The sequence below is a fragment of the Chionomys nivalis genome, chromosome 23 (assembly GCF_950005125.1).
Source record: "Chionomys nivalis chromosome 23, mChiNiv1.1, whole genome shotgun sequence".
Taxonomy (NCBI): Eukaryota; Metazoa; Chordata; class Mammalia; order Rodentia; family Cricetidae; genus Chionomys; species Chionomys nivalis.
Genome location: NC_080108.1, coordinates 33,751,881 through 33,775,125, shown reverse-complemented (window position 1 = coordinate 33,775,125; position 23,245 = coordinate 33,751,881). Strand labels below are relative to the sequence as shown.

Sequence of the window (23,245 nt, the reverse complement as noted above, 5' to 3'; positions counted from 1 at the left end):
TCTTCAATCTGCTCCATGTTTTTTGTTGGGCAAAGTAATATTTGGGGTTGTCCATATTGACCTTTCAGGGATCTTTGTCCATCAAATTACAATAGTCTGGAAGATTCCACAAGTTTTCATCTTCTCTAGAACCAAAGAGAAAACTTCTTTTCCAAAGGAACATATCCTTAGACCAAAATTTTGAAGACAAGATATCTTTAAAGTATGTATGTTGTTTACTTAGCTCTTTCACAGGCCAAAACATGCAAAGAAAACACAATAATATACTTAATGCAGGCTCTTTGTGTATAGTCTTATAGCAATAGGAAGGGAGTGACATAGAAAAAGCAAAAGATACAACTTGAGACCTGCTTTTGATAAAGGTAAATAGAAAATCCATTAGCTGGAAAGCAGACATTAACCTTTATTGTATTTAGCTGTCTGAGAAAATGATCATTAAAGACAATTCAATACCAAGATGGCTAGAATGACAGAAAAGTTGTAGCATGCAGAGAACTTGCTATGTGCATTCAATAGATATGGGACAGAACAGATAAAAACAATAATTTTGCAAGTTGTGGGGACAGAGAATTTGAGCATCATGGTCACATAAGCCCCTTTATATAAAGAGTACATAAACTGAGGCAGTAGAAGGCCAATCAGTCTTTGATGACAATCTCATGTGAGCCATGAGAAATAATGGTTCATCACTGGAGAAGTGCCTATGGATATAAAGACTGGAGGACAGAATAAATGGGGAAAAAAATACTGAGAAAACTAGATTTGAGGAAAAACCTACTGATTTCTCGTTGACTGAGATAGTAAAGTGTTCACTACTGACTTCAGGAAGACATGGAATTTACCAAGAATCCTGAGGTTATTATAGCGATTCAGTAGTTTTGCTGAGTATTTGTTGGGTTCACATCTTTGAAAAATTAGAAAGTCCTTGGAAGTTAAAAGTATTTAAACCATCCTACAAAAATTGTGTATAAAATGTGATTTCTCCAGGAGGTCAGGAGCAGGATAATCAGAGGAAGCTCAAGTGTGATATATGAAGGCAAATTTTATGGTGTGTTCAGGTTCCTAATGAAAACAATTGAAGGGAACAAATATTTTTCATTAACTTTTGTTTGGATTTAAACCCTGACTGAAGCCTATATCTTCTTATGAGTGTATATACTGTGTTTTCTTCTAGGTCTGGGTTACTTCACACAGGATGATTTTTTCTTGCTACATTTATTTACCTACATATTTCATGATGTTATTGTTTTTACAATACTCCATTGTGTAAATGTCCCACATTGTTTTTATCCATTCTTCAGTTGAGTGGCATCTAAAGGAAGTGAACAGAAAAGTTGTGAGGAGCCAGATGATATTGTGTGTCACAGTAATATCAGAGGCTTCATTTATAAACACTCCACAGTAAGACTATACAAAATTGAGATGAACAGGGATGACAGCAATGAACTGCTAAACTGGACAAAAAAGTCCACAAGTTCTTAACTGAACACAAACAATGATAGGCAATTGAGAAAAGCTGGAAATGAAAGATGTGGCATTTCACAGGAAAGAGCACACCAATTATTTGTCTCCTACCAAAATGTTGATTTTAAAAACATACATGCAGGTAGCAATAGACTTACTGATCAGTTTATATTTAATAATATATATGTATATTCATATATGCATGAAAAAACAGTGAAAAGTGCTATGAATTTGAAGGAAAGCATGAAGTCGAATATGGGAGGGCTTAAAGAAGGGAGAGAATGTATGTTGTTATTAAATTACAATAACAAAAATAAAAATAAGAAACAACCACACACACTTGAATACACAAATGCACACACATAAGCACAAGACCTCATAGATACACACATAAACAATACATACACACACACAAAAAAAGAAAGAATTCTTCAATTTAGGACAAGAATTGAGTTTTTTATGGATGATTCTTTCATGCACACTTGTGCCCATTCCTCAGTTCATAACTGCATGTGAACACACAAACATCTATACACACACACACACATACATGAAGAGATATTTTGAAACATTTTTCATAATACATGTTAAATTATTTTTTGACCATTATGACACTTCAATACTTTCCATGCTCATAGGGTACATTGCTCTCACCTTTTCTTTCTTTAATCTAATCATCATTTTGTAGATTACTCTAATAGTTCCAATTCCATGTGATGGCTCATGCATACATTCATAGCATTTATGAAAATTGACATAGCCAGATAGCAAATATTCAGCAGCCAGCTGCACTCAGCTGTCCAGAGTCACATTCAGAAGAGTTAATACAGAAATCCAGGTTTTTTTCTAAATAGGAAGCCAGGATCTATTCCGAAGGAGTCAGGTACATGCTCACGCTTCAGGCACCTCTGATTGTTTTCCTCTGTTAGCAATTGGAGCCACATTTCCTGTTAAATTACATTTTTTTCTGTCTTTCTAGTTTCAGTTTCCTTGTTTCTGTGGTAACATACAGGGAGGGGGAGAGAGACATGAAATAGCAGCTCAGATGAAAATCTCCATAGTTACAGCAGGCCCTTGATTTCCATTGGTAGCTTTAAGATCTGTTTCGTGATTGGCCCAAATCCATTCTCTAAATGATATCACACACTTAACCAATCCGATGCAACAGGAGATAATATCAGTCCCTTCACAAAGGGTTTTTTTTTCAGTCAGGCTCCTGGCTGGAGTCCAGCTCCCAGCTGGATCCTGGTTCTAGCCAGGACCTGACTATAATCTACTAGTCAATGAAGGAGGATTGCTCCTGAAACCTGCCAGGAGACAGAGCCAATTGACATCCAGCATAGCCAGGTACTTGCCAAGATTCCCACATGCTGACTGAGTCACCTGCTCCTTTTTTCTGTGCAGGAAATATGTTCCTGCTTCCTAAGCCGCTATGTCCACTGTCCACTTTAAAATATATCATTTTCTTTTAGCTTTGGAGTTTGGCTTTATCTGCAATGCATGTGATTCTTATCAGCCATCAGTATCTAACCAAGACAGGAGACCTGCTGCTCCTTACCCCTCCCTTCATGTGCCTACTGTGTGAATAATTTTCTTTAAGTACATCTCTTATGTGGCAACCTGAAACTCTGAGAGCTCATAGCTGAAAAATTTGCTGACACTGTTTTATTTGCGTGTAGTCTTTTCATTGAAGATAGTTTTTATTCCCTACAATGTAAAATGACTATGGTTTCCTGACCTCCAACTCCTTTAAGATATTCCCCACATTCTCACCTGCCCAAATCTACTTTCTTTCCGTTTTTTCTGTCTCTCTCTGGCTTTCTGTCTCTGTCTCTGTCTCTCTCTCTTTCTCTCAATTGAATATACACAGGCATGTAATAATAGTAATGGTAACAATAGTAAAATAGCAATACTAGTAATATCATAATAATAAAAAATAAGAACATCATAAAAGGACAAAAGAAACAAATATAAGAAAAATTGTCAAAGAAATACAAAAGAAAAATATAGATGCAAAGACACATATGTTCATGCAAACGCAAATGCCACAAAACCAAAAATGATATAGGATTTCCATATGCATGCTGTGAATACCATTGGTTAATTAAAAAACTGGCTTGACCTAATAGGGTACAACAGAGCTAGGTGGGGAAAACTGAACTGAATGCTGGGAGAAATGAGTTAAAGAGAAGCCATGGGTATGCTGCCAGAGACAGACACACTGAAAGTTTGCTGGTAGGCCATGACCTTGTGGCAATGCATATATTAATGGAGATGGGTTAAATTCAGATGTATGAGTTAGCCAATAAGAAGATAGAGCTAATGGGCCAAGAAGTGATTTAAATAATATAGTTTCTGTGTGATTATTAGGAGCTGGGCAGCCAAGAAACAAACAATTTACTCCTTACCACAACATGTTTCACTGTATCAATGTTATACCTGGGAAAGCTTAAAAAGTAGTTTTAGACACCAAGGAACAGAGTTAAATATGGCTTCTTAGTAGCTAGCATTTTGCTAGCTGAGTGCTGCAGACCCTTTGAGAGAGGTTTTCCTGATTCAGCAACAGCAGAAGAAAAGCTGCTCTGTTTTGAAATGGTGTGTTCCTGAGCCGTGCTACCAGTATGAACGCTAAAGAGGTCTGGCTATGGGGCATTTAAATTGGATTTGTGAGCAGAGTGCTACAACGTGCTTAATGCTGTGACATGGACTCGTAGCATATTTGCAACTGTGGTGGTATGCACAGCTCAGAGGCAGTCAACGGACCTCTTCCATCATGTTGGACTGGGTGGGGCAAATAGGCAGTGTTGTGTTACCCCTAGCAATGTCACCACTTAAATTCATAAGAAGGGCTTAGCATTATATTTTTTCTATTAAAAATTCTTTATTATTAATATTAGTTCTTTTATATATTTTTTTATTAAAAATTTCCACCTCTCCCCGCCTCCCATTTTCCTCCTCCTCCCCTCACACCCCTCCCCCTCTCTCTCCAGTCCAAAGAACAGTCAGGGTTCCCTGCCCTGTGGGAAGTCCAAGGTCCTCCCCCTCCATCCAGGTCTAGGAAGGTGAGCATTCAAACAGGTTAGACTCCCACAAAGCAAGTACATGCAGTAGGATCAAAACCCAGTGCCATTGTCCTTGGCTTCTCAGCAGCCATCATTGTTTGCCATGTTCAGAGAGTCCGGTTTTATCCCATGCTTTTTCAGTCCCAGTCCAGCTGGCCTTGGTGAGCTCCCATTAGATCAGCCCCACTGTCTCAGTGGGTGGGTGCACCCCTCGTGGTCCTGACTTCCTTGCTCATGTTCTCCCTCCTTCTGCTCCTCATTTGGACCTTGGGAGCTCGGGATTAGCATTGTAATAAGCACTTCTGGTCAGAAAATAATTATAGATACACAGGAAAGACAGATTTAGAAGAAAAAGGACCTCTAAATGGATCAGTGTTGGAGAAGTGTACACAGACATGAAGAGAGAAGAAAAAGAGTTTAGAGAGTTATAAAAATAAATGGGTTTAAAAAAACAAAAGAAATCTTTAAAAAGAGTATAGACAGTTAGAGATTAAAGAATTAATAATAATAAAATAAATATTAAAATGTAATACAGTAAGAATAAATAATCCATGTATAGATGGACTATGCAAAGAGAGTAAGGACTATGTATATTATTCATTTTTCTTTAAATTTTTTGACTGTAAAGGATCTAAGTAATCAACATATATACTTTAATGATATCTTGACTTCAGAATTTGAGTGTAAGGATATGCTTTCGAAAGAAGAGTTTCTTCTTTTGTTTCAACAAAGGATGAGAATATGTGGAAATTTTCCATACTGATATGGTTTGATGTAATAAGATCCCCTGCAAGGTCGCTGTGAACACCTCCAAAAAATACTTCACCCAACAAAAAACAGAAAGCAGTATGAAGAGAACTATGCCATATTTCTAGATATTGTTTATATATTTAAAGGGAGATATGCTATAGAGATTTGCATTGGTATGTTTTGGCTTATTGATACAAATTTAAGGTCAATTTTGTTACACTGTGTATAAATATATTTTTGCCATTGATTAAGGTATTATGTTTGTTAACTCATTTAAAATACAAAGTATAATTATGAAATTCAGGTTATAGCCAATAATTGTAATAATCAAGCTTGTCGTCATGTTAGTTAGGTTTTCTAGATATATAGAGATGTGTTTCAGTTAGACAGTTTCAAAGAATATAGAATATGGCATTTAAAAATGTTGAAAGAACTTAGGGATTTCCATGACAATGAGACTCATTTGCTCCTGTGTTGCAGGGAGGAGACCACTTGTTTCTCCTGGCCCCCAAGAACCAAAACATCATCATGGAACTGTATTAATTAAAACACTTTGTGACCCATTAGCTCTAGCTTCTTATTGGCTAACTCTTATATTAATTTAACCAATTTCTATTCATCTGTATATTGCCACATGGCAGTGGCTTACTGGCAAAGATTCTGCATGTCAGACTTCGGCTGCTGCTCCATGATGTCTCTCCTTCTGACTTCCTTTTCCCAGCATTCAGTCCAGTTTTCCTTGCCTACCTAAGTTCTGTCCCATCAGCAGGTCAAGGCAGTTTCTTTATTCATCAATGGCAATAACAGCAAACAGAGGGGACTTTCACATCACTCTTGACAGCAACAATTAATTCAATAGGAAGATGGGCATCAAAGAGGCTCCTTATGGAGTTTGCTAGTCATTTGGGCAAGAAACTACTCTTGCCCGGACTTCTTCATAAACTGGAAATGCAGGACCTACAGTGAAATGACTGATAAAATTGCTTAAAGGTGAGACCTTCCTTCAGGGTTACTGCTTCATGAAAGAGTCTGCTAGACATTCTGCAGGACACAGAAGAAAGTCACTGATAAACTGCCAATATAGGCAGAAATGTATTTGACATTTCCTGTTTTGTGGAAGAGTTTGCTGGATACTATGGGACTGTAGATGAAGATGGATGCTTCAATGGTACAGAAGAAATTTGGGTGACTGTCCAGGAAGTGAGATCTCTCTATCAATTCTAGAGTAGGTGAAGTTGCTTACAATGTACATCCTGTTTACTTGGGTCTTTGATTGAGCTGAAGAATTAATAGTTATAGTTATCATTTTCCTTAGTTATGATAAAAGAGAAAATAGATATGAATATTGTAACTGTAATTCTTACTTGATAGATGTTGTCTCATATGTAATTTTAATATGATAAAGTTAAAACATTTTTATATAAACAGAAAAGTGGAGTTGATGTGGGATTCCCCTTTATATGCTTTCAATACCATTGGTTAATAAAGAAACTCACTTGGTCTGATAGGGTAGGACAGAGCTAGGCCTGGAAAACTAAACCAGATGCTGATAGAAAGTAGGCTGAGTTATAGAGAAGCTATGGAGCTGCTGCCAGAGACAAACACACTGAAACTTTGCTGGTTGGCCACGACTTCATGGTGATGCACAAATTAACAGAGATGAGTTAAAGTAAGATGTAAGAGCCAGTATGAAGCTATATCTAATGGGCCAATCAGTGACTTAAATAATATAGTTTCTGTATGATTATTCTGTAGCTTTGCAGCCAGAAAACAAACCAGTGGCTACGTACAACACACAAAACTGTAAACCATTACATATAGGCAAAGGACATATGAGAATAAAAAATTGTTGAAAAGAAGTGTGAGACAAAGAATCTCTAAAAACACTATTTAATGTTTGTATGTGTACAACCTACTGTTGGACATTGTATCCTCTCTTAAGAGTGGTTTGTATGTGCAGTGAGACTCCACTGCATAAAACACATTATTAATTTGCTTTCAGTTATTAATTGGACCTGTATTCTGGATTTGGGATGGGGTCTTATTGTAAGCTCCTCTTGCCTAGTACCAAATGACTGTCTGCGGGCAGAGAACTATAAGTGTGATATCCTACTTATTTCCATTTTGGTTTCATAAAGAATCACACATATTCTATGTTATAATCTATTTCTCTTTTCAGGTACATATTGTTTCTACTGTGTGTCAAATACATTCAATTACTCTTCCCTCTCTGGACACTCCAGTATTAGAGATGAAGCAAGGTAAGGGGCCTGTCCATATTCCCATGGGAAGAACTTTATTATCATGTATAAAGTCAAGGATACTTACACTCTTCTTTCATAAGAAAGTCAAGCTATACTCAAATGGATGCTGATGTATGGTAAGTTTGTAAGAATTCAATACATATATACTACATTATTCTAATAACTGTTAATGTAATTGGCAAATGTTAATATTTCAATTATTAATGTTAATTAAATATAAACTCAAATTAATATTTTGTCTTAGGACAGTATATTGCTAAGTTCTTATAATTGTTCCTATGAAACATGAGGTCCCAAGAAATATCTGCTTACACTAAATGATAATGAAATTTTTGATAAAGATTGGACTGTAGCCACAGGGAGGTCTGAACTTGATCATCCTTAGATACTCAAACCTATGCATCCTTAAATCACATCAGCTATACAGACACACTATGGGGATCACAGTTTTGAAGTACAGTCAATCAAAAATTGACATGGGGCTGGAGAGATGGCTCAGTGGTTAAGAGCACTGTCTGGTCTTCCAGAGGTCCTGAGTTCAATTCCCAGGTGGCTCCAAACCATCTGTAAAGAGATCTGGCGCCCTCCTCTGGCTTGTGGGTATAAATGGAGGCAGAAAGTTGTACACATAATAAATAAATAAATCTTTTTAAAAAATTGACATGGGACCTTTTATTATTTTCTAATTTTTATTTGATTTATTCTTTCAAATTTTCATATATTTACCCAATAGTGCTTTATCATATGAACAATCACTGAGCCAAACCTCTTTTCAAACTTCACATCCTTGAAGCATGATTAAGAAAACCTCAAGACTTCATTGTCCATTATGTTCAGCGAGACCGGTTTTGTCCCATGCTTTTTCAGTCCCCGGCCAGCTGACCTTGGTGAGTTCCCGATAGAACATCCCCATTGCCTCAGTGTGTGGGTGCACCCCCTCGCAGTCCTGAGTTCCTTGCTCGTGCTCACTCTCCTTCTGTTCCTCCTTTGGATCGTGAGACTTCAGTCCAGTGCTCCAATGTTGGTCTCTGTCTCTGTCTTCTTTCATCGCCTGATGAAGGTTAATATTCAGGGGGATGCTTATATGTTTTTCTTTGGGTTCACCTTCTTATTTAGCTTCTCTAGAATCACGAATTATAGTCTCAATGTCCTTTATTTATGGCTAGAAACCAAACATGAGTGAGTACATCCCATGTTCCTCTTTTTGGGTCTGGCTTACCTCACTCAGGATAGTGTTTTCAATTTCCATCCATTTGTATGCAAAATTCAAGAAGTCATTGTTTTTTACTGCTGAGTAGTACTCTAATATGTATATATTCCATACTTTCTTCATCCATTCTTCCATTGAAGGACATCTAGGTTGTTTCCAGGTTCTGGCTATTACAAACAATGCTGCTATGAACATAGTTGAGCATATACTTTTGTTGTATGTTTGGGCATCTCTTGGGTATATTCCCAATAGTGGTATTGCTGGGTCGAGAGGTAGGTTGAACCCGACTTTCCTGAGAAACCGCCACACTGCTTTCCAAAGTGGTTGCACAAGTTTGCATTCCCACCAGCAATGGATGAGAGTGCCCCTTTCTCCACAACCTCTCCAGCAGAGGCTATCATTGGTGTTTTTGATTTTAGCCATTCTGACAGGTGTAAGATGGTATCTTAATGTTGTCTTAATTTGCATTTCCCTGATTGCTAAGGAAGTTGAGCACGATCTTAAGTGTCTTTTGGCCATTTGAACTTCTTCTGTTGAAAAGTCTCTGTTCAGCTCAGTGCCCCATTTTATAATTGGATTGATTAGCCTTTTACGGTCTAGTTTCTTGAGTTCTTTGTATATTTTGGATATCAGACCTTTGTCAGTTGCGGGGTTGGTGAAGATCTTCTCCCAGTCAGTGGGTTGCCTTTCTGTCTTAGTGACAGTGTCCTTTGCTTTACAGAAGCTTCTCAGTCTCAGGAGGTCCCATTTATTCAATGATGTCCTTGAAGAACAATGGCAATGGGTTCTTGATCCTATTGCACGTAATGGCTTTGTGGGAGCCTAGGTAGTTTGGATGCTCACCTTAATAGACCTGGATAGAGGTGGGTGGTCCTTGGACCTCCCACAGGGCAGAGAAACCTGCTTGCTCTTTGGGCTGAGAAGGAAGGAAGACTTGATTGGGGAGGGGGAGGGAATGGGAGGTGGTGGCGGGGAAGAGGCAGAAATCTTTAATAATTAAATAAATTAATTAATAAAAAAAAAGAAAAAGAAAATCTTTTGATTAATAATTATAAAAAAAAAGAAAGAAAACCTCAAGAGAGAGAAACTGGGGTTCAATCTAAAGATCTGAGAAGCAAAATAGTCAGCCACTGGCTTTTACCTCGACCTCAGTTTTAAATGGTGATCCTGACTCCCATGAATCTCAGAGTGAAACTGTGTCTGAGAGTTGCCTCTCTGGGGCTTGAATTAAAGGCATGCACCACTGTGATTTAAGGCATGCACTTACCCCTTTCTATGGCAACTAATATGACTATTTGATTAAAGCACACTATGTAGTTTCCACCTAGAAGTTGTTAATATTTCTTGCTATAGATACACCTACCACTCATTTTCTCCACTAATTTCCCTGGGATAGTGATCAGCAAATGTTCAGTGAAGTGGCATCTACTTGTATCTAAGTATTAGATTTTATTTAAACTCATGAAATTTCAGAGATGTGCTAGAAGGTGAGTTGAGGTTTACATAGAATAGACAGTCCTCTGAATAATGATAACACAAATTAACATACCAACTTGACAAAGAAGAGCCCAGAAAAACTAAAATGTACACAAAGGACTGAATGCTATTGAGGAAATCTGGAAACAGTATTTGTCATTCTCGGAGAAGAGAACACAAATTTTTTATCTAGTACCAAGAGACCTGCTTTGAAAACATATGTGCAGGTATTGTTAAAAGAGTTATCAGGTTACATTTAAGAATAAATATGTATTTGTATACATATATGCACCCAGTAATAATTATAGAAAAATATGAAGGAGAATGTTTAGAGGTATATGGGAGAGTTTGGAAGAGTAATGAGAAGGGTTAATTATTGTAGTTAAAGTATAGTCTCTAAAGCAAAAAGAAACAATAACCTATTATATACAAACAAATGCAAACACCCACATTCATAAACACATATGCACACACATTTGTACACAACACATGGATGCTCCCAACACACAGTCACACACAAAAAGAGAAGACAAGGTTCTCAAAATTAGCACAGAATAATTTGATTAGGAATAGAAGAGAATTTTTCACTTAGAGAAGGGAATGAGACTTTTTTCAAATATATAATATTTATGTATTTTAATGAGTAAAATATTTTAAAGAAATGAAGTCACCATAGAAACAATAATAGTGTTTGTATTCTGTATGTTACCTACATGCACACATGGGTTCACATCTCACACCGAATTGCATGTTCATACACACACATGCCCAGACACACACAGCAAAATACATATATGCAATGTGCATACACACAAAGAAGAGAGTAGTCAAAGCTAGCTTAGATAGTGATTTAGGGATAGATGGATTTTAGATCATGTATGGAGGATTTATTTTTTATAAACACACAATATTTTCATCTTTGAATTGAATAAGTTATTTTAAAGAAATGAATACACCAGAGAAACCTTAGTAGAGTTTATTCTCTGGATGTCACCTACATAAACACATGTGTGCCTTCTACACATGAAAGCTACTCTTCATTCATATACACACAAACACATACACACACAGAGCATACATGCGAGAGAGAGAGTGTGTGTTTAAAATACATAACAAATTTGACAGTTTCTTTTTCTAAAACACCTCTCAAATTTTTGATTCATGGCTGTTTAGAACACTCCATTCTCACTAGGTATTTGGCATCATTCATTTCTTTAGTGCAAACAGATATAGGTATGACACTCTAATATTCATAAAGTTCTAATACAGGGTAATGGTTCATGAATATAATGAAGACACTTGGCATAACTGACATAGTGCAGAGGGTCAGCACCAATCATAATGGCCAGAGCAAAATGGATGATTACTGTTCAATAGTCAGTTTCGAGGTCCAAGCAGCCTGATATGCTCAGCCCCCAGATGTAACTAGCTGGTTTTGTCTATTCTCAATGATAGTCAGAGCCCAGGTAAAATGACATTTTATCCTGACTTTTTCCTTTCAGTTTCCCTGTTTCTGCTGCAACAGATAAGGTGATGAGAGAGAAGTGAAATAGCCGCCTTTGATGGAAAGCTCCCAAGTTACAACAGGCCTTTGATTTCTGTACCTAGGTTTGAGCGCTCCCTTTCTCTCCACTGAATGTTCCAAATCCATTCTGTATTTGATTGTACACACTATCAGTCACAGGCAAACTTCACACAGGGCTTTTTGTCAGTCAGACTCCTGGCTGCAGTCCATCTCTCAGCTGGTTTTAGGTTCTAGCCAGGTCTTCATTACAACCGACATAGAAGTGACCTGAAAAGAGACACAGCCATTGGAAATGCTGTGTAGATCCTGTGGGGTGGCATGGTGGGCTTTCCCACATTTCTTCTCTGAGTGATTTTATGGTATTTCATCTGTTGCAAATTTATTCCCACATCTGTATTTAGCCCTCAAGCTGCTTTTCCTTTAAAATACATCATTTTTACCTATTATTGGATGCTGGTTTCATCTGATACTGGGTGATTCATTTCAACATCAATATCCAATAGAGACAAGGACCTCTTGCTTCTCACACAGTATTCATTGACATACTATTTGCAGAATTGGTAATTATGTCCAGCTCTTACCCTAGCACCCCGAGAATACAAAATTTAGAGCTAAAACATTTGCTGATATTCCTCTTTGTCAAGAAGTTTTTTTTCATTGATTGTATTTCATGCATTGTTTTATCATTTCTGTTTCCCTCATCCAAATCCTGCTTGGTACTCTGTGCTTACCCATCCACCTACCCAAATCTATACTGTCTTTCTCTGTCATTCTTTATAACAGAAGGACATATGAAACTACTGGTACTATAATTAATGCTCAAACAACAATAATATAATAAATTTTAATACAGAAAATGGGTTAGGATGAAAGACATAAATGATTAGAAGATAATAGCAAAAGAAAAGTTACAATAATCACATAGATGTGATAAAAACATGTTTGTGATTATAATCACAGGAATCTTATAAAAACATAAAACTGGAAGCCATACTATGTAGAAATAGTGAACTACAAGGTTAAACAAAAAGCCCCAATAAAGCACTTTGAGACAAATAACCTCTAATTTATTTTTTGTGGGACTATCTACTTGAGGGCCCTGCCCTCTTAAGGGGTTTCATTGCAGGGATACTCCAATGGAGAAATTAACTTTTTCATGTGCTTTGATTATCAGATAGACATAGCTCCTGATTTAGGGATGGGGGCTTGTGCTGACACCCTCTTCCTTGGTATATAATGGCTATCTCTCAGCGAGCAGAGGACTATAACAATGACATCCTACCTCATTACCTTTATACTACTGTCGTGATTCTACTTTCCAAGTCAGGTTCTGTTGTCAGGGGCCTATGGTTACCACTGTGCAGCAAATCAATCTGTTTACTTCTACCCCTGTTCCCTGTATTATTTGAGACTGAACGCTGTAAGACGCTGGTTCACACTCCCAAAGGAAAGAACATTTTAACAAAATATCCTTTCTCCTTAAGTTGAGATTAAGATTTTATTGTATTTCTCCCTTCCTTTTTATCCATACCATTCTAATTGTAAATTAACACTCTCTTTCAAATACTTGATCTATTTTTCATGGTTGATACTGCATATATTTATATGATGTAAGCTTATAAGCTATTCTTTTTTAATATTGCTCATATATTTATTTTCAAGGATGAGTATTTAGACTTGTAGTCTTCATTTCACATCTAACATGTGACAATCAACACCTGTTTTTACCTGTCACTTCAGGGAGGTAAGTCATGTAGTTTAATGTGGTAAAATTACTTTGAGTTGCTTTTTGAAATCATGAATCATTTTCAATTATATTTCTTACAAATCATCCTGTGGCTATTGCAAACTCCATGTCAGTTGTTCTCCATCTTCCTAATGCAGCAACACTTTAATACAGTTCCTTATATTGTGGTGACCCCCCAGTCATAAAACTTTTTGTGTTCTCACTGCATAACTGTAATTCGGATACTACAGTGATTATAATGTCAATCTCTGTGTTTCCCAGTGGTCTTAGGTGACCCCAGTAAAAGAGTGGTTTGTCCCCCAAAGGGGTTGAGACTGAAAGATTGAGCATCATGGTCCTGTGTAAATTTTTTTCTTTGTGTTTCCTTTCTTTTGAAATATATTAAGAGGGCAAGAATTCAGGGTAAGAATAATTGTCAAGTGACACACATTAGAAGCGACTCATCCCATAGTATCCAGCAGACTTGTCCATGAAGCAGGGTTTTGCAAGAGAGTTCAACATATATTGTTAGTTTGTCAGTCACTTTCTTCTGTGTCTGTCAGAACATCTGGCAGACCCTTTCATGTAGCAGGAACACTGAAGGACCATCTCACCTTTAGGCAAGTTTAGCAGTCATTTCTCTGTGTGTCCTGCATGTCCAGTTCATCAAGTAGTTCAGCCAAGAGCAGTTTCTAGTCCAGATGGCTAGCCAACTTCATGAGAAGCCTCTTCCATGCCCATTTTCCTCTTGACATAATTGGTGTTGCCAGGTGCAGATGTGTCTCATGTTAAGAAAAGCCCTAAGTTCTTAAACATTTTAAATGCCATATTCTGTAGTCTTTGAGAGGTTTAAAGAATGTGTATCTATCTGAAATACATCTCTGTTCATCTAGAAAAACTGTCTAACATTCTATAAGCTTAACTATTAAAGATGACGATCTACTAACCTGTATTTCTTAATCATATATTTTTAAATGAACTACACAATTAAAATTCCTTAATCAAAAGAAGAAATATACATATAAAAAGAATGACCTTAAATTTGCATCAATAGATCAAGATGTATACCACAACAAATTTCAATAGTTACCCTCTTTAAATTCAAAGGAATATTTACAAACGATTTTTGGGAATATGTGAGTAGTCCTCTCCAAATTGCTTCCTGCTTTTTATTGGGTGAAGTAATTTTTTGAGGGGTGTTCAAGGCAACCTTTCAGTTTATCTTGTTCCATCAAAGCACATTAGTGTGGAAAGATTTCACAGGTTCTCATCTTCTGTGGAAACAAATGTAGAACCTCTTTTCCAAAGAAATGTATCCTTACATCCATATTTTGAAATAATTTTGAAATAAAGATACCTTGAAAATATATATGTTGGTTTAGCTTAGCAGGCCATACAATGAAATGTCTCTCTGTACTTAGCTCCTTCACAGTAAAACAATTCGAAGTAAACACAATAATATACATAATCCAGACTCTGTGAAATTTCAACTCTTTACATGTTTTATTATTTTTTTACTGCTTTTAATCAATGAGTGTCAGTACTCAGTCTCTTTAAAGACTTTCCTTTTAATAAAAATGTTTACATTTTTATAACTGTCTATATTCTCTTATATTTTTTATAACTGTCTATATTTCTCCCCCAAGCATAGATACATTAATCTAACACTGTGGCCCATTTAGAGGTCTTTTTTGTCTGAATATGTCCTAGTGTGTATCTGTTATTCTTTACTGTCAAGAAGTGCTTCTTAAAATACTAAGCACTTTTTTTGAACTTAAGTGGTGACATTGCTATTGAAAATGTGGCACTTCCTGCTTGCCCCGCACAGTCAAACATGGTGGAGAAGGTATGTTCACTGCATCTGAGCTATACACACCACCACAATTACAAGTAGGCAGCAAGTCATTCAGCAGTTTGTAACACGCTGTTTACAAATCCCTTTAAATGCTTGGTGTCCTTAAAGAGCCAGTATTTGTGCTGGCAGCATGGTTTGAGAAAGCTGCAGTTTTTAAAACATTACAACTTTTTATCTGCTACCATTAAATTAGGAAAATCTGTCTTATAGGGGCTGCATCATGCCACCAGCAAAGTGCTGGCTACCAAGAAGCCATGCTTAACTCTGTTTTTTTTATTTATGTTTCTAGAAATCCTTTTAAAACTTTCTCAGGTTTTAAGTGGATTTTAGTTGGCCATGTTGGGCAACAATTTGTTGTTATAAGGGTAGCATGTTGGCTCCTGGCTGCTCAGACCTGAAATAATCACACAGAAACTATACTATGTAAAACACTGCTTGTTCAGTGACTCTAGCATGTTTCTGGCTAACTCATATCCTAAACTAACCCATCTCCATTAATATGTGTATCACCACATGGCTGTGACCTGCCAGGTAATGTTCTGTCCTGTGTCTGTCTCTGGCAGGGGCTACATGGCTTCTCCCTATTTCCTCCTTCTTTCTCCAGCATCCAGTTAATTTTCCCCACCTACCTAAGTTCTGCCCTATCAACAGACCAAGGCAGTTTCCTTATCCAGCAATGGTATTCACAGCATACAGAGGGGAATCCCACATTAGATGCCTCAATGTTACAGAAGAACCTTGTGTGACTGTCCAAGTAACAAGATGTCTCTGTCAATTCTAGAGTTTTGGAAGTTGTTTACAATGCACTTTCTGTTTACTTAGGTAATATTATATCCTTCTGGAGTCTTTGATTGTGTTGAAGAATAGATAGTTATAGTTTTCTTCAGTTATGAAAGATAAAAGTAGATATAAATATTATAAGTGTTATTCTTGCTTGATACCATAATGTTTTGTTATATGTAATTTTACTATGTTAAATTTAAACCCTTTCTTTTTATTTAGACAAAAAAAGTGGAGGTGGTGTGGTATTTGCCTCTGTATGTTGTGAATATGTTTTATTACCATTTGTTATTAAAGAAGCTGTTTTGGGCCTATATCAGGCTACAATATAGCCCGCCAGTGAGTCTGATATATTGAGAGAGTATGGGGAGTCAGAGAGATACTATGTAGCCCTGAAATGAGACAAATGGCCAGGAACATTACTGATAAACTACAAGCCTTGTGGTAAAATATAAAATAATATAAATGGGTGGGTTATATTAAGATGTAAAAGCTACACCTACAAATACAGTAGAATCATTGTCTAAGCAGCATTGCCGTTAATATGGTTTTGTGTAATTATTTCAGGTATGGGCAGCCAGGAATGAATAAGCAATTTCTGTTTATACTTATCTTTGATGTGATCAACTATGCTTCCATAGTAATATCTTATTCCTCTCTTCTGTGAAATGGAATGCCAGGAAGGAGATGATGTGCACAGCCCGGGATTTCAACTGCAGTCAGGTATTTGAATGGAGAAGCAACAGATTCTACTATAATGCTAATGTATGTGCTCTCAGTTAGGTCACACTATAAAGGGTTTGTTCCACTTGTTCTGGTGTATTTTTTTATATGGGAATGATCTATTTGGGAGAAGGCACTCTTAATTAGATTCTTATGGAATCATATATGAATTTGCTTAAAAATATCCCAGTGTGTCCTTTCAGAGACTCCATTATTATAACAATGTGCAGTGTGACTATTGCGGATTAGAAATTTATAGGCTGTGGGTAATGTTGGAAGTTCTAAAGAAATGCTGTATCATCAAACTATGAAGTAAGTACAGCACTCACAGTGAGGAGACAAAAGTCATAGTGATGAAAACTTCACATAGAGGGGTTTGTATTGTATGGTTTACTGAATTTTTCGTCATTTAATCATGATATTATACTAACTGATAAAGTATATATTTATATAAAAATTGAAAGGCTATAAATTTGTTATGGCTGGACAGTGATGTCTCACACCTTTAATTCCAGCACTTGAGAAGCAGAGGTAGGCAAATCTATGATTTCTAGGACAGCCTGGTGTACAGAATGAGTTCTAGAACAGCTAAGGCTGCACAGCAAAACCTGCCTGGGAATTTCTCCTGTACAAAGAAAATATGAAGAAAAGCCAATAAAGAATTTATTATGTCATATTTTATTAATAACTGTTATTGTAATGTAAATATCAGTAGGTGATGATAAAATCAAGTATATTGACAATATAATTAACACTAGAATATAGTACTAGTAGTTTATTAACATGTGTGACAAGTTTACTGGAATGAAATTATAATAGTATTATATAATTTAACCTATGCGTTCTTTATGAAAACCCTCCTCTACATCCATTTTGTTCCCATTTAAATTCATGCCTTAAAAAAATTCTTTAATGTTTCATGTACATAACTGTATCAATGTTTATACATATTTCATAATAATTAAAGATACCATGTTTGGTCTGTCTACTGTTAATTTTTTTATATTTTCACTGCTGACCATTAAGTACTCATGATTATTCGTCTTTGTGCTTCCCTTGTTAAGATGAAACTTTTTTTTCGGTTCTTCTGGATGAGGTACATTTTCTCCAGTATTTTTGTTTTGCTTTATCTCTTATGAAAGCAAAGATTTGTCTTTTGAGCATTGCTGCTGACACTTACTTGTCTAAATTCATGTGAAACTCTAGATGGCACCAGTGTCCCTCAAGTTTCATAACTGTATTCTTCAGTTAGCTGTTTGATGCCAGGCCTCCTCTTAGTCTTTATTTGGGAAATATTTATTTCTCCAACATCCCTTGCTAGGGAAGGTAACTATGAAAATACATTGAGTTACCTATCACAGAGACATTTCTGTCTTTCAATAAAATCTATGGCTGCACACCTTAGAAAGTGTTACTTTTAGTAATTCTTTCGAGAATAATTTTAAGACATGTGATGTTTGTGTACTTTTAAAATTAGGCCTATATTTTGGTATATGATCTGCTTCATTGTTTAAGTATACTTAAAAATTTTGAAACTATAATTACATCATATTCTCTTTTCCTTTTCTTTCCAAATCCTCCCATATAACTCTTATTGTTCACTATTAGATTCATGACCCTTTTATCAGTGTTTGTTCTTACACACACACACACACACACACAATTACACACAAACATACAAACTCCTAGATAAATAAATACACAAATTTTACTGTGTTATCCAATTCTGACAGAACATTCGAGAAACTTTTTACCTAGTATATCTTTTGGCAATTTATAAGACGAGTTAAATTATTAGCAGTAAAGAACATTTTTGAGCCCTTAATTTATCTCAGATATGTTTGCATTTATAATTGTGTGTGTATGTGTGTTTTTTGTCATATTTCAGCACATCTGAAAGCAGGCAGTGTGAGTGAAATGGTATTATCTTGTTCTTATTCTCAGGGCAGTTTCATCAGTACTGGATTTTTTGTGGTTCTATACAAATTTTAGAAAAATTTTGAACATTGTAAGAAAAGAATGGCATAAATGGAGGTCTGTATGCCCACTGTATGCAATAGCTATATTGCCTGTAAATATTGCAGTCATAATACTATTGAAACTACTTGTATAGAAATTTTAAACTTTTAAACCTTATATAGATCTTACTGATTCTATGAAAATGATTTTCTCTATAAGTTTACAGTTTCTCATTATTTATACCTAAACAATTCTGGTTTATTTTATGATCCTGATGTAGGGTCTCACATGCTTGCTCATGATAATCTCAGTCTCAGGTATGGAGGAAGTGTTTCTCCCCAACTTCTGAGAAGGTTTCATTGAAGATTCACTCACCACACCTAGCTGGTGGTAATGCAAATCTTGTTTTATTTATTACATTTCTTGGATGCAACATTCCATTAAATTTTTATTTTTTCATGTAATAATATGTTTGCTGGTATATTTATAAATTCGTGTATTTTGTATATATCTTACTATTTCTGTAAATATTACATCCTATTCATTTTAATTAGACATAGTTTATTTTTCTTGCTAAACAAACACCTACTGTTAATTTTTTCCAGTCATTTACCTGAAGACAAAGTCCATTAAATGTTCTGTGAAGTAGCATCCACTTGTATCTTTTTTCTTTCTTTCTTTTGGGGAAATAGTGAACCTTTTGGATTCTAGGTATTACATCCCTTTAAATTCATAGTATTCAAGTTCAATCTATGACGTGATTTCTTAAGTACCTTCTTTTCTTGGATTTATCTTTCTTAATAAATATAAAGTTTTCATGAATTTATATGATTTTTGTTCATTTTCATTCCAGTTCTCTTGTCTTGATCTCCTTCTCTGCTGAAAAAGTATTTCTTAACTCACTGAGCTATATACTTCACTTTTTTATTAATTAATTAATTAATTTAATTATTAAAGATTTCTGCCTCTTCCCCGCCACCACCTCCCATTCCCTTCCCCTCCCCCAATCAAGTCTTCCTCCCTCCTCAGCCCAAAGAGCAATCAGGTTTCCCTGCCCTGTGGGAGGTCCAAGGACCACCCACCTCCATCCAGGTCTATTAAGGTGAGCATCCAAACTACCTAGGCTCCCACAAAGCCATTACGTGCAATAGGATCAAAAACCCATTGCCATTGTTCTTCAGTTCTCAGTAGTCCTCATTGTCCGCTATGTTCAGCGAGTTTAAGAAATTAATAGAAATCTTGTTTATTTGTATAATTTCCACATCATTGTCTCTCAAATTCTGAATATTCCTTAACCCAATGTCAAATTCATTACCTCCTAATTAATTATTTTTATTATATATATAAACACAAATTTATTATATATATATATATATATATACACACACAAACACACATACTATATAAGTATAACCTGTTGAATCCATTTGTTGTTCCAAGCTCTACAGTATCGAGAGGGAGGGGGAATGGACTGGGGGGAGGAGAAGAGGAGTGGGGATAGGGGGAGGGGAGCGGGGGGAGGGGGCAATATGTGGGAGGAGGGGGAGGGAAATGGGAAACGGGGAGCAGTTGGAAATTTTAAGTAAAAAAGAATAAAAAAAAAAAAAAAGAATGTCACCATGTTGGGGGAGGGGGAGGGAAATGGGAGGCGGTAGCGGGGAAGAGGCAGAAATCTTTAAGAAATAAAAAAAAAAAAAGAAAGAAAGACTTGAGTTCAATTAGGTTGATATTAATTATTGATAAGATATCGACCAGTATTGCACCTTTAGTAAAAACTAGGTATGCTGGTCATTGTCATTCAAAGCTATCATAACTAAATTATACAACTAAATCTATTTTTTTTTCTGTGATAGCTTTCCTAATAACTTCCCGGGCTCTGATAGCTAATTTTCAGCCTCAAAGTTTTTATGTAGTTCCTGTTCAAATTTTTATAGTTCCATAACAAAGACACCGTGTTTCAGCAATAGGGACTTAACTTCCACTTCTTGGAAGCAACAAGGTCACCACTAACAGACAATTATCTTAGTAGTCTCCTAGGTGCCCTTACTAACAATTTGGGTGGGATTTTCTCCTGACTGACTCTGATGTTCTTTTTAGTTAGTCATGGCCCCTACTGGGCAGGTTATCTTCCAAAATGTGTGCGATTTTCTGTTCTCTATGTACATAATTTATATATATGTATATAATTTTGAGAGAATATAAAATATTGATTCCTTGTCATTTTTACCACCGTTAGTGTTTCCACTTATTTGTTTTTTAATTTTAACCCATGAATACCAATAGAGTCACATTGCAGAAATTACAAGTCATAATATTATGTATGCACTTTTTCATATTTATCTTTTAAATCTAGAGTGGTGGAATATTTTATACTCTGGTCATTTAACTTATCCAATATGATGTTTAAAAATACTTGATTCTCTTGATTGACCTATCCTTTTTATTAAGGTATGTCAGGACCTGTTTTGGATTTTGAATTTTACTACATTTTTGTCTATTATTTAATGGTAGTTGCTGTTTTTTTTATTTAATTATTAATGATTTCTGCCTCTTCCCCGCCACCACCTCCCATTTCCCCCCGCCCTCCCCCAATCAAGTCTTCCTCCCTCCTCAGCCTTTGGAGCAATCAGGTTTCCCTGCCCTGTGGGAGGTCCAAGGACCACCCACCTCCGTTTTAAATGGCATCACTTTATTATTATTTATGATGCATAAGAGACATACTGGGAAACTGAACTAGCAGAGTAAGGGCTTTTAAGAGATAGGTGATGATGTACACATGGGGTTTGTAGGCACCCTGGTTTTTCTATTTCTGGTACTTCTCCCATCACCTTAAGTCACTTGCAATTATTGTTCCAGCAAAATTCTGTATTTGTGTCACCAGGCCTGTTTGGGTATATAATTCATTTTACAAAATGCATAGTTTTGTTTATTATAACATTTTCCAGACATTTCTGCCTCTATATTACCAATAATTTTATTAATGTGACAATAATCAATTTATAATGAATTGCTGTCTTTGCTTATTTTTTATATCTAGATATGTATTGTTATTTGGGATATTTCAATGTTCTTTATGTGATATTGAGTGAGGAACTCAGTTTTTATATTGTATCCACTTGTCCCAATGGTTTTCAAAATGACTGTGTCATCTGCAAATATCAGAAGTTTTTGAAATTCAGTGATATTTTACACACACACGCACACACACAATCCCATTGTAATATTAGAATTGGTGAGTTCTAGGATCCATGACAGACTTTGTTTTAATAAATATAAGTTGTAATTGGATGGAAGATGAGTTCTGATGTTGAACTTGACTCCATACAACTGTACACTTATTGTGGATCCCTTACACATACATATAAATATACATATACACAAATGTATTTAAGTGTTCATTTTGTGCACCTGATTTCATTTCACTAATCTTATTTAACTATATACCATATCCAAATGACTTGATGATAACTAATTTGTCATAAATTTTGAAAAATGAGTGAAAATTCCCATTCTCGGTCTGTAATCTTCTATCTGAATATTGTGTCAATCTTGGCTATTTTATGGCAGTTCCTTACAAAGTGTAAATGAGTTTGACTCTAGACCACAAAGTAATATATCTTCACCATGTGTGTAATACTTTTAGCCCCTAAATGCCTTTAAAAATCAATGGCTTCTAAAGTCAATGTATTGCTATATTTTAAAAATTAATGCATTTTACTAATAATCATAATTACATGTCTTTAAGAGTACTCATATCTGTTTATGCATATTTGTCCTTTAACTTGTGTTCTTTATTTCTCATACAGCATCTGACTGTGCTCTTCAGTAAGGTTCCAGTTCAAGCAATAAAGCCATACTTCCTTTCTGCATCCCAGGAAGGTGACACTGGATGAGACCCCTTCCCTGAGTTTATGGTATTGTAAAACCACTTACTCCTTGTTTTCATTTGAGATTTTTGACTACTCATGTAAATAATTACATTGAAGTCTATCTTTTTTTTAAATTTAAAATTTGCTGGTTATTTGACTTTACTACATTTATTAAATTACTGAGTGCTTGACTTTACACAATGTTATGTCCTTTTTTCAAAAATTGCAAAAATCTTGTTTGCCTTGAGGACCAGACATCTAAGAATAAGAAATGTGTAGTATTTATTTTCTCCACAAACTGGCTTTATGAAACCTTCCAGGACAACGTGAGAAGGATATGGCAAAGGTTAATATTCCTGGTTAATATTCAACACGCAGAAGTGCTGTCCTCTAAGGATCTGCATATTTTTTGCTTCCATACACATGTGTCATATTTTCCACATGCCAAAGGGTTTCATTTTATTATCTCATATTTGTTCCAGTTCATTGTCATTAGGTATGTGGATCTGTCATTTTCTTCCTTTTTAGAATTTTAATTCTTTTATTATCAAATAGACCCCAAGGTAAGAAAAGTAGCTCAAA

The 23,245-nt window shown here is 35.7% G+C and overlaps 1 long non-coding RNA gene across 1 annotated transcript in view; it reads left to right on the top strand.

Moving 5' to 3' along the window:
• The window catches only part of LOC130865384 (uncharacterized), a 29,886-nt gene extending 7,188 nt beyond the window's left edge, over positions 1-22,698 (top strand). Inside the window, exons 3-6 of the long non-coding RNA XR_009056122.1 lie at positions 7,456-7,537; positions 13,414-13,495; positions 16,680-16,835; positions 22,601-22,698. This is a non-coding gene — a long non-coding RNA (uncharacterized LOC130865384). The remainder of the gene's footprint in view (positions 1-7,455; positions 7,538-13,413; positions 13,496-16,679; positions 16,836-22,600) is intronic.
• Positions 22,699-23,245: the final 547 nt, after the last annotated feature.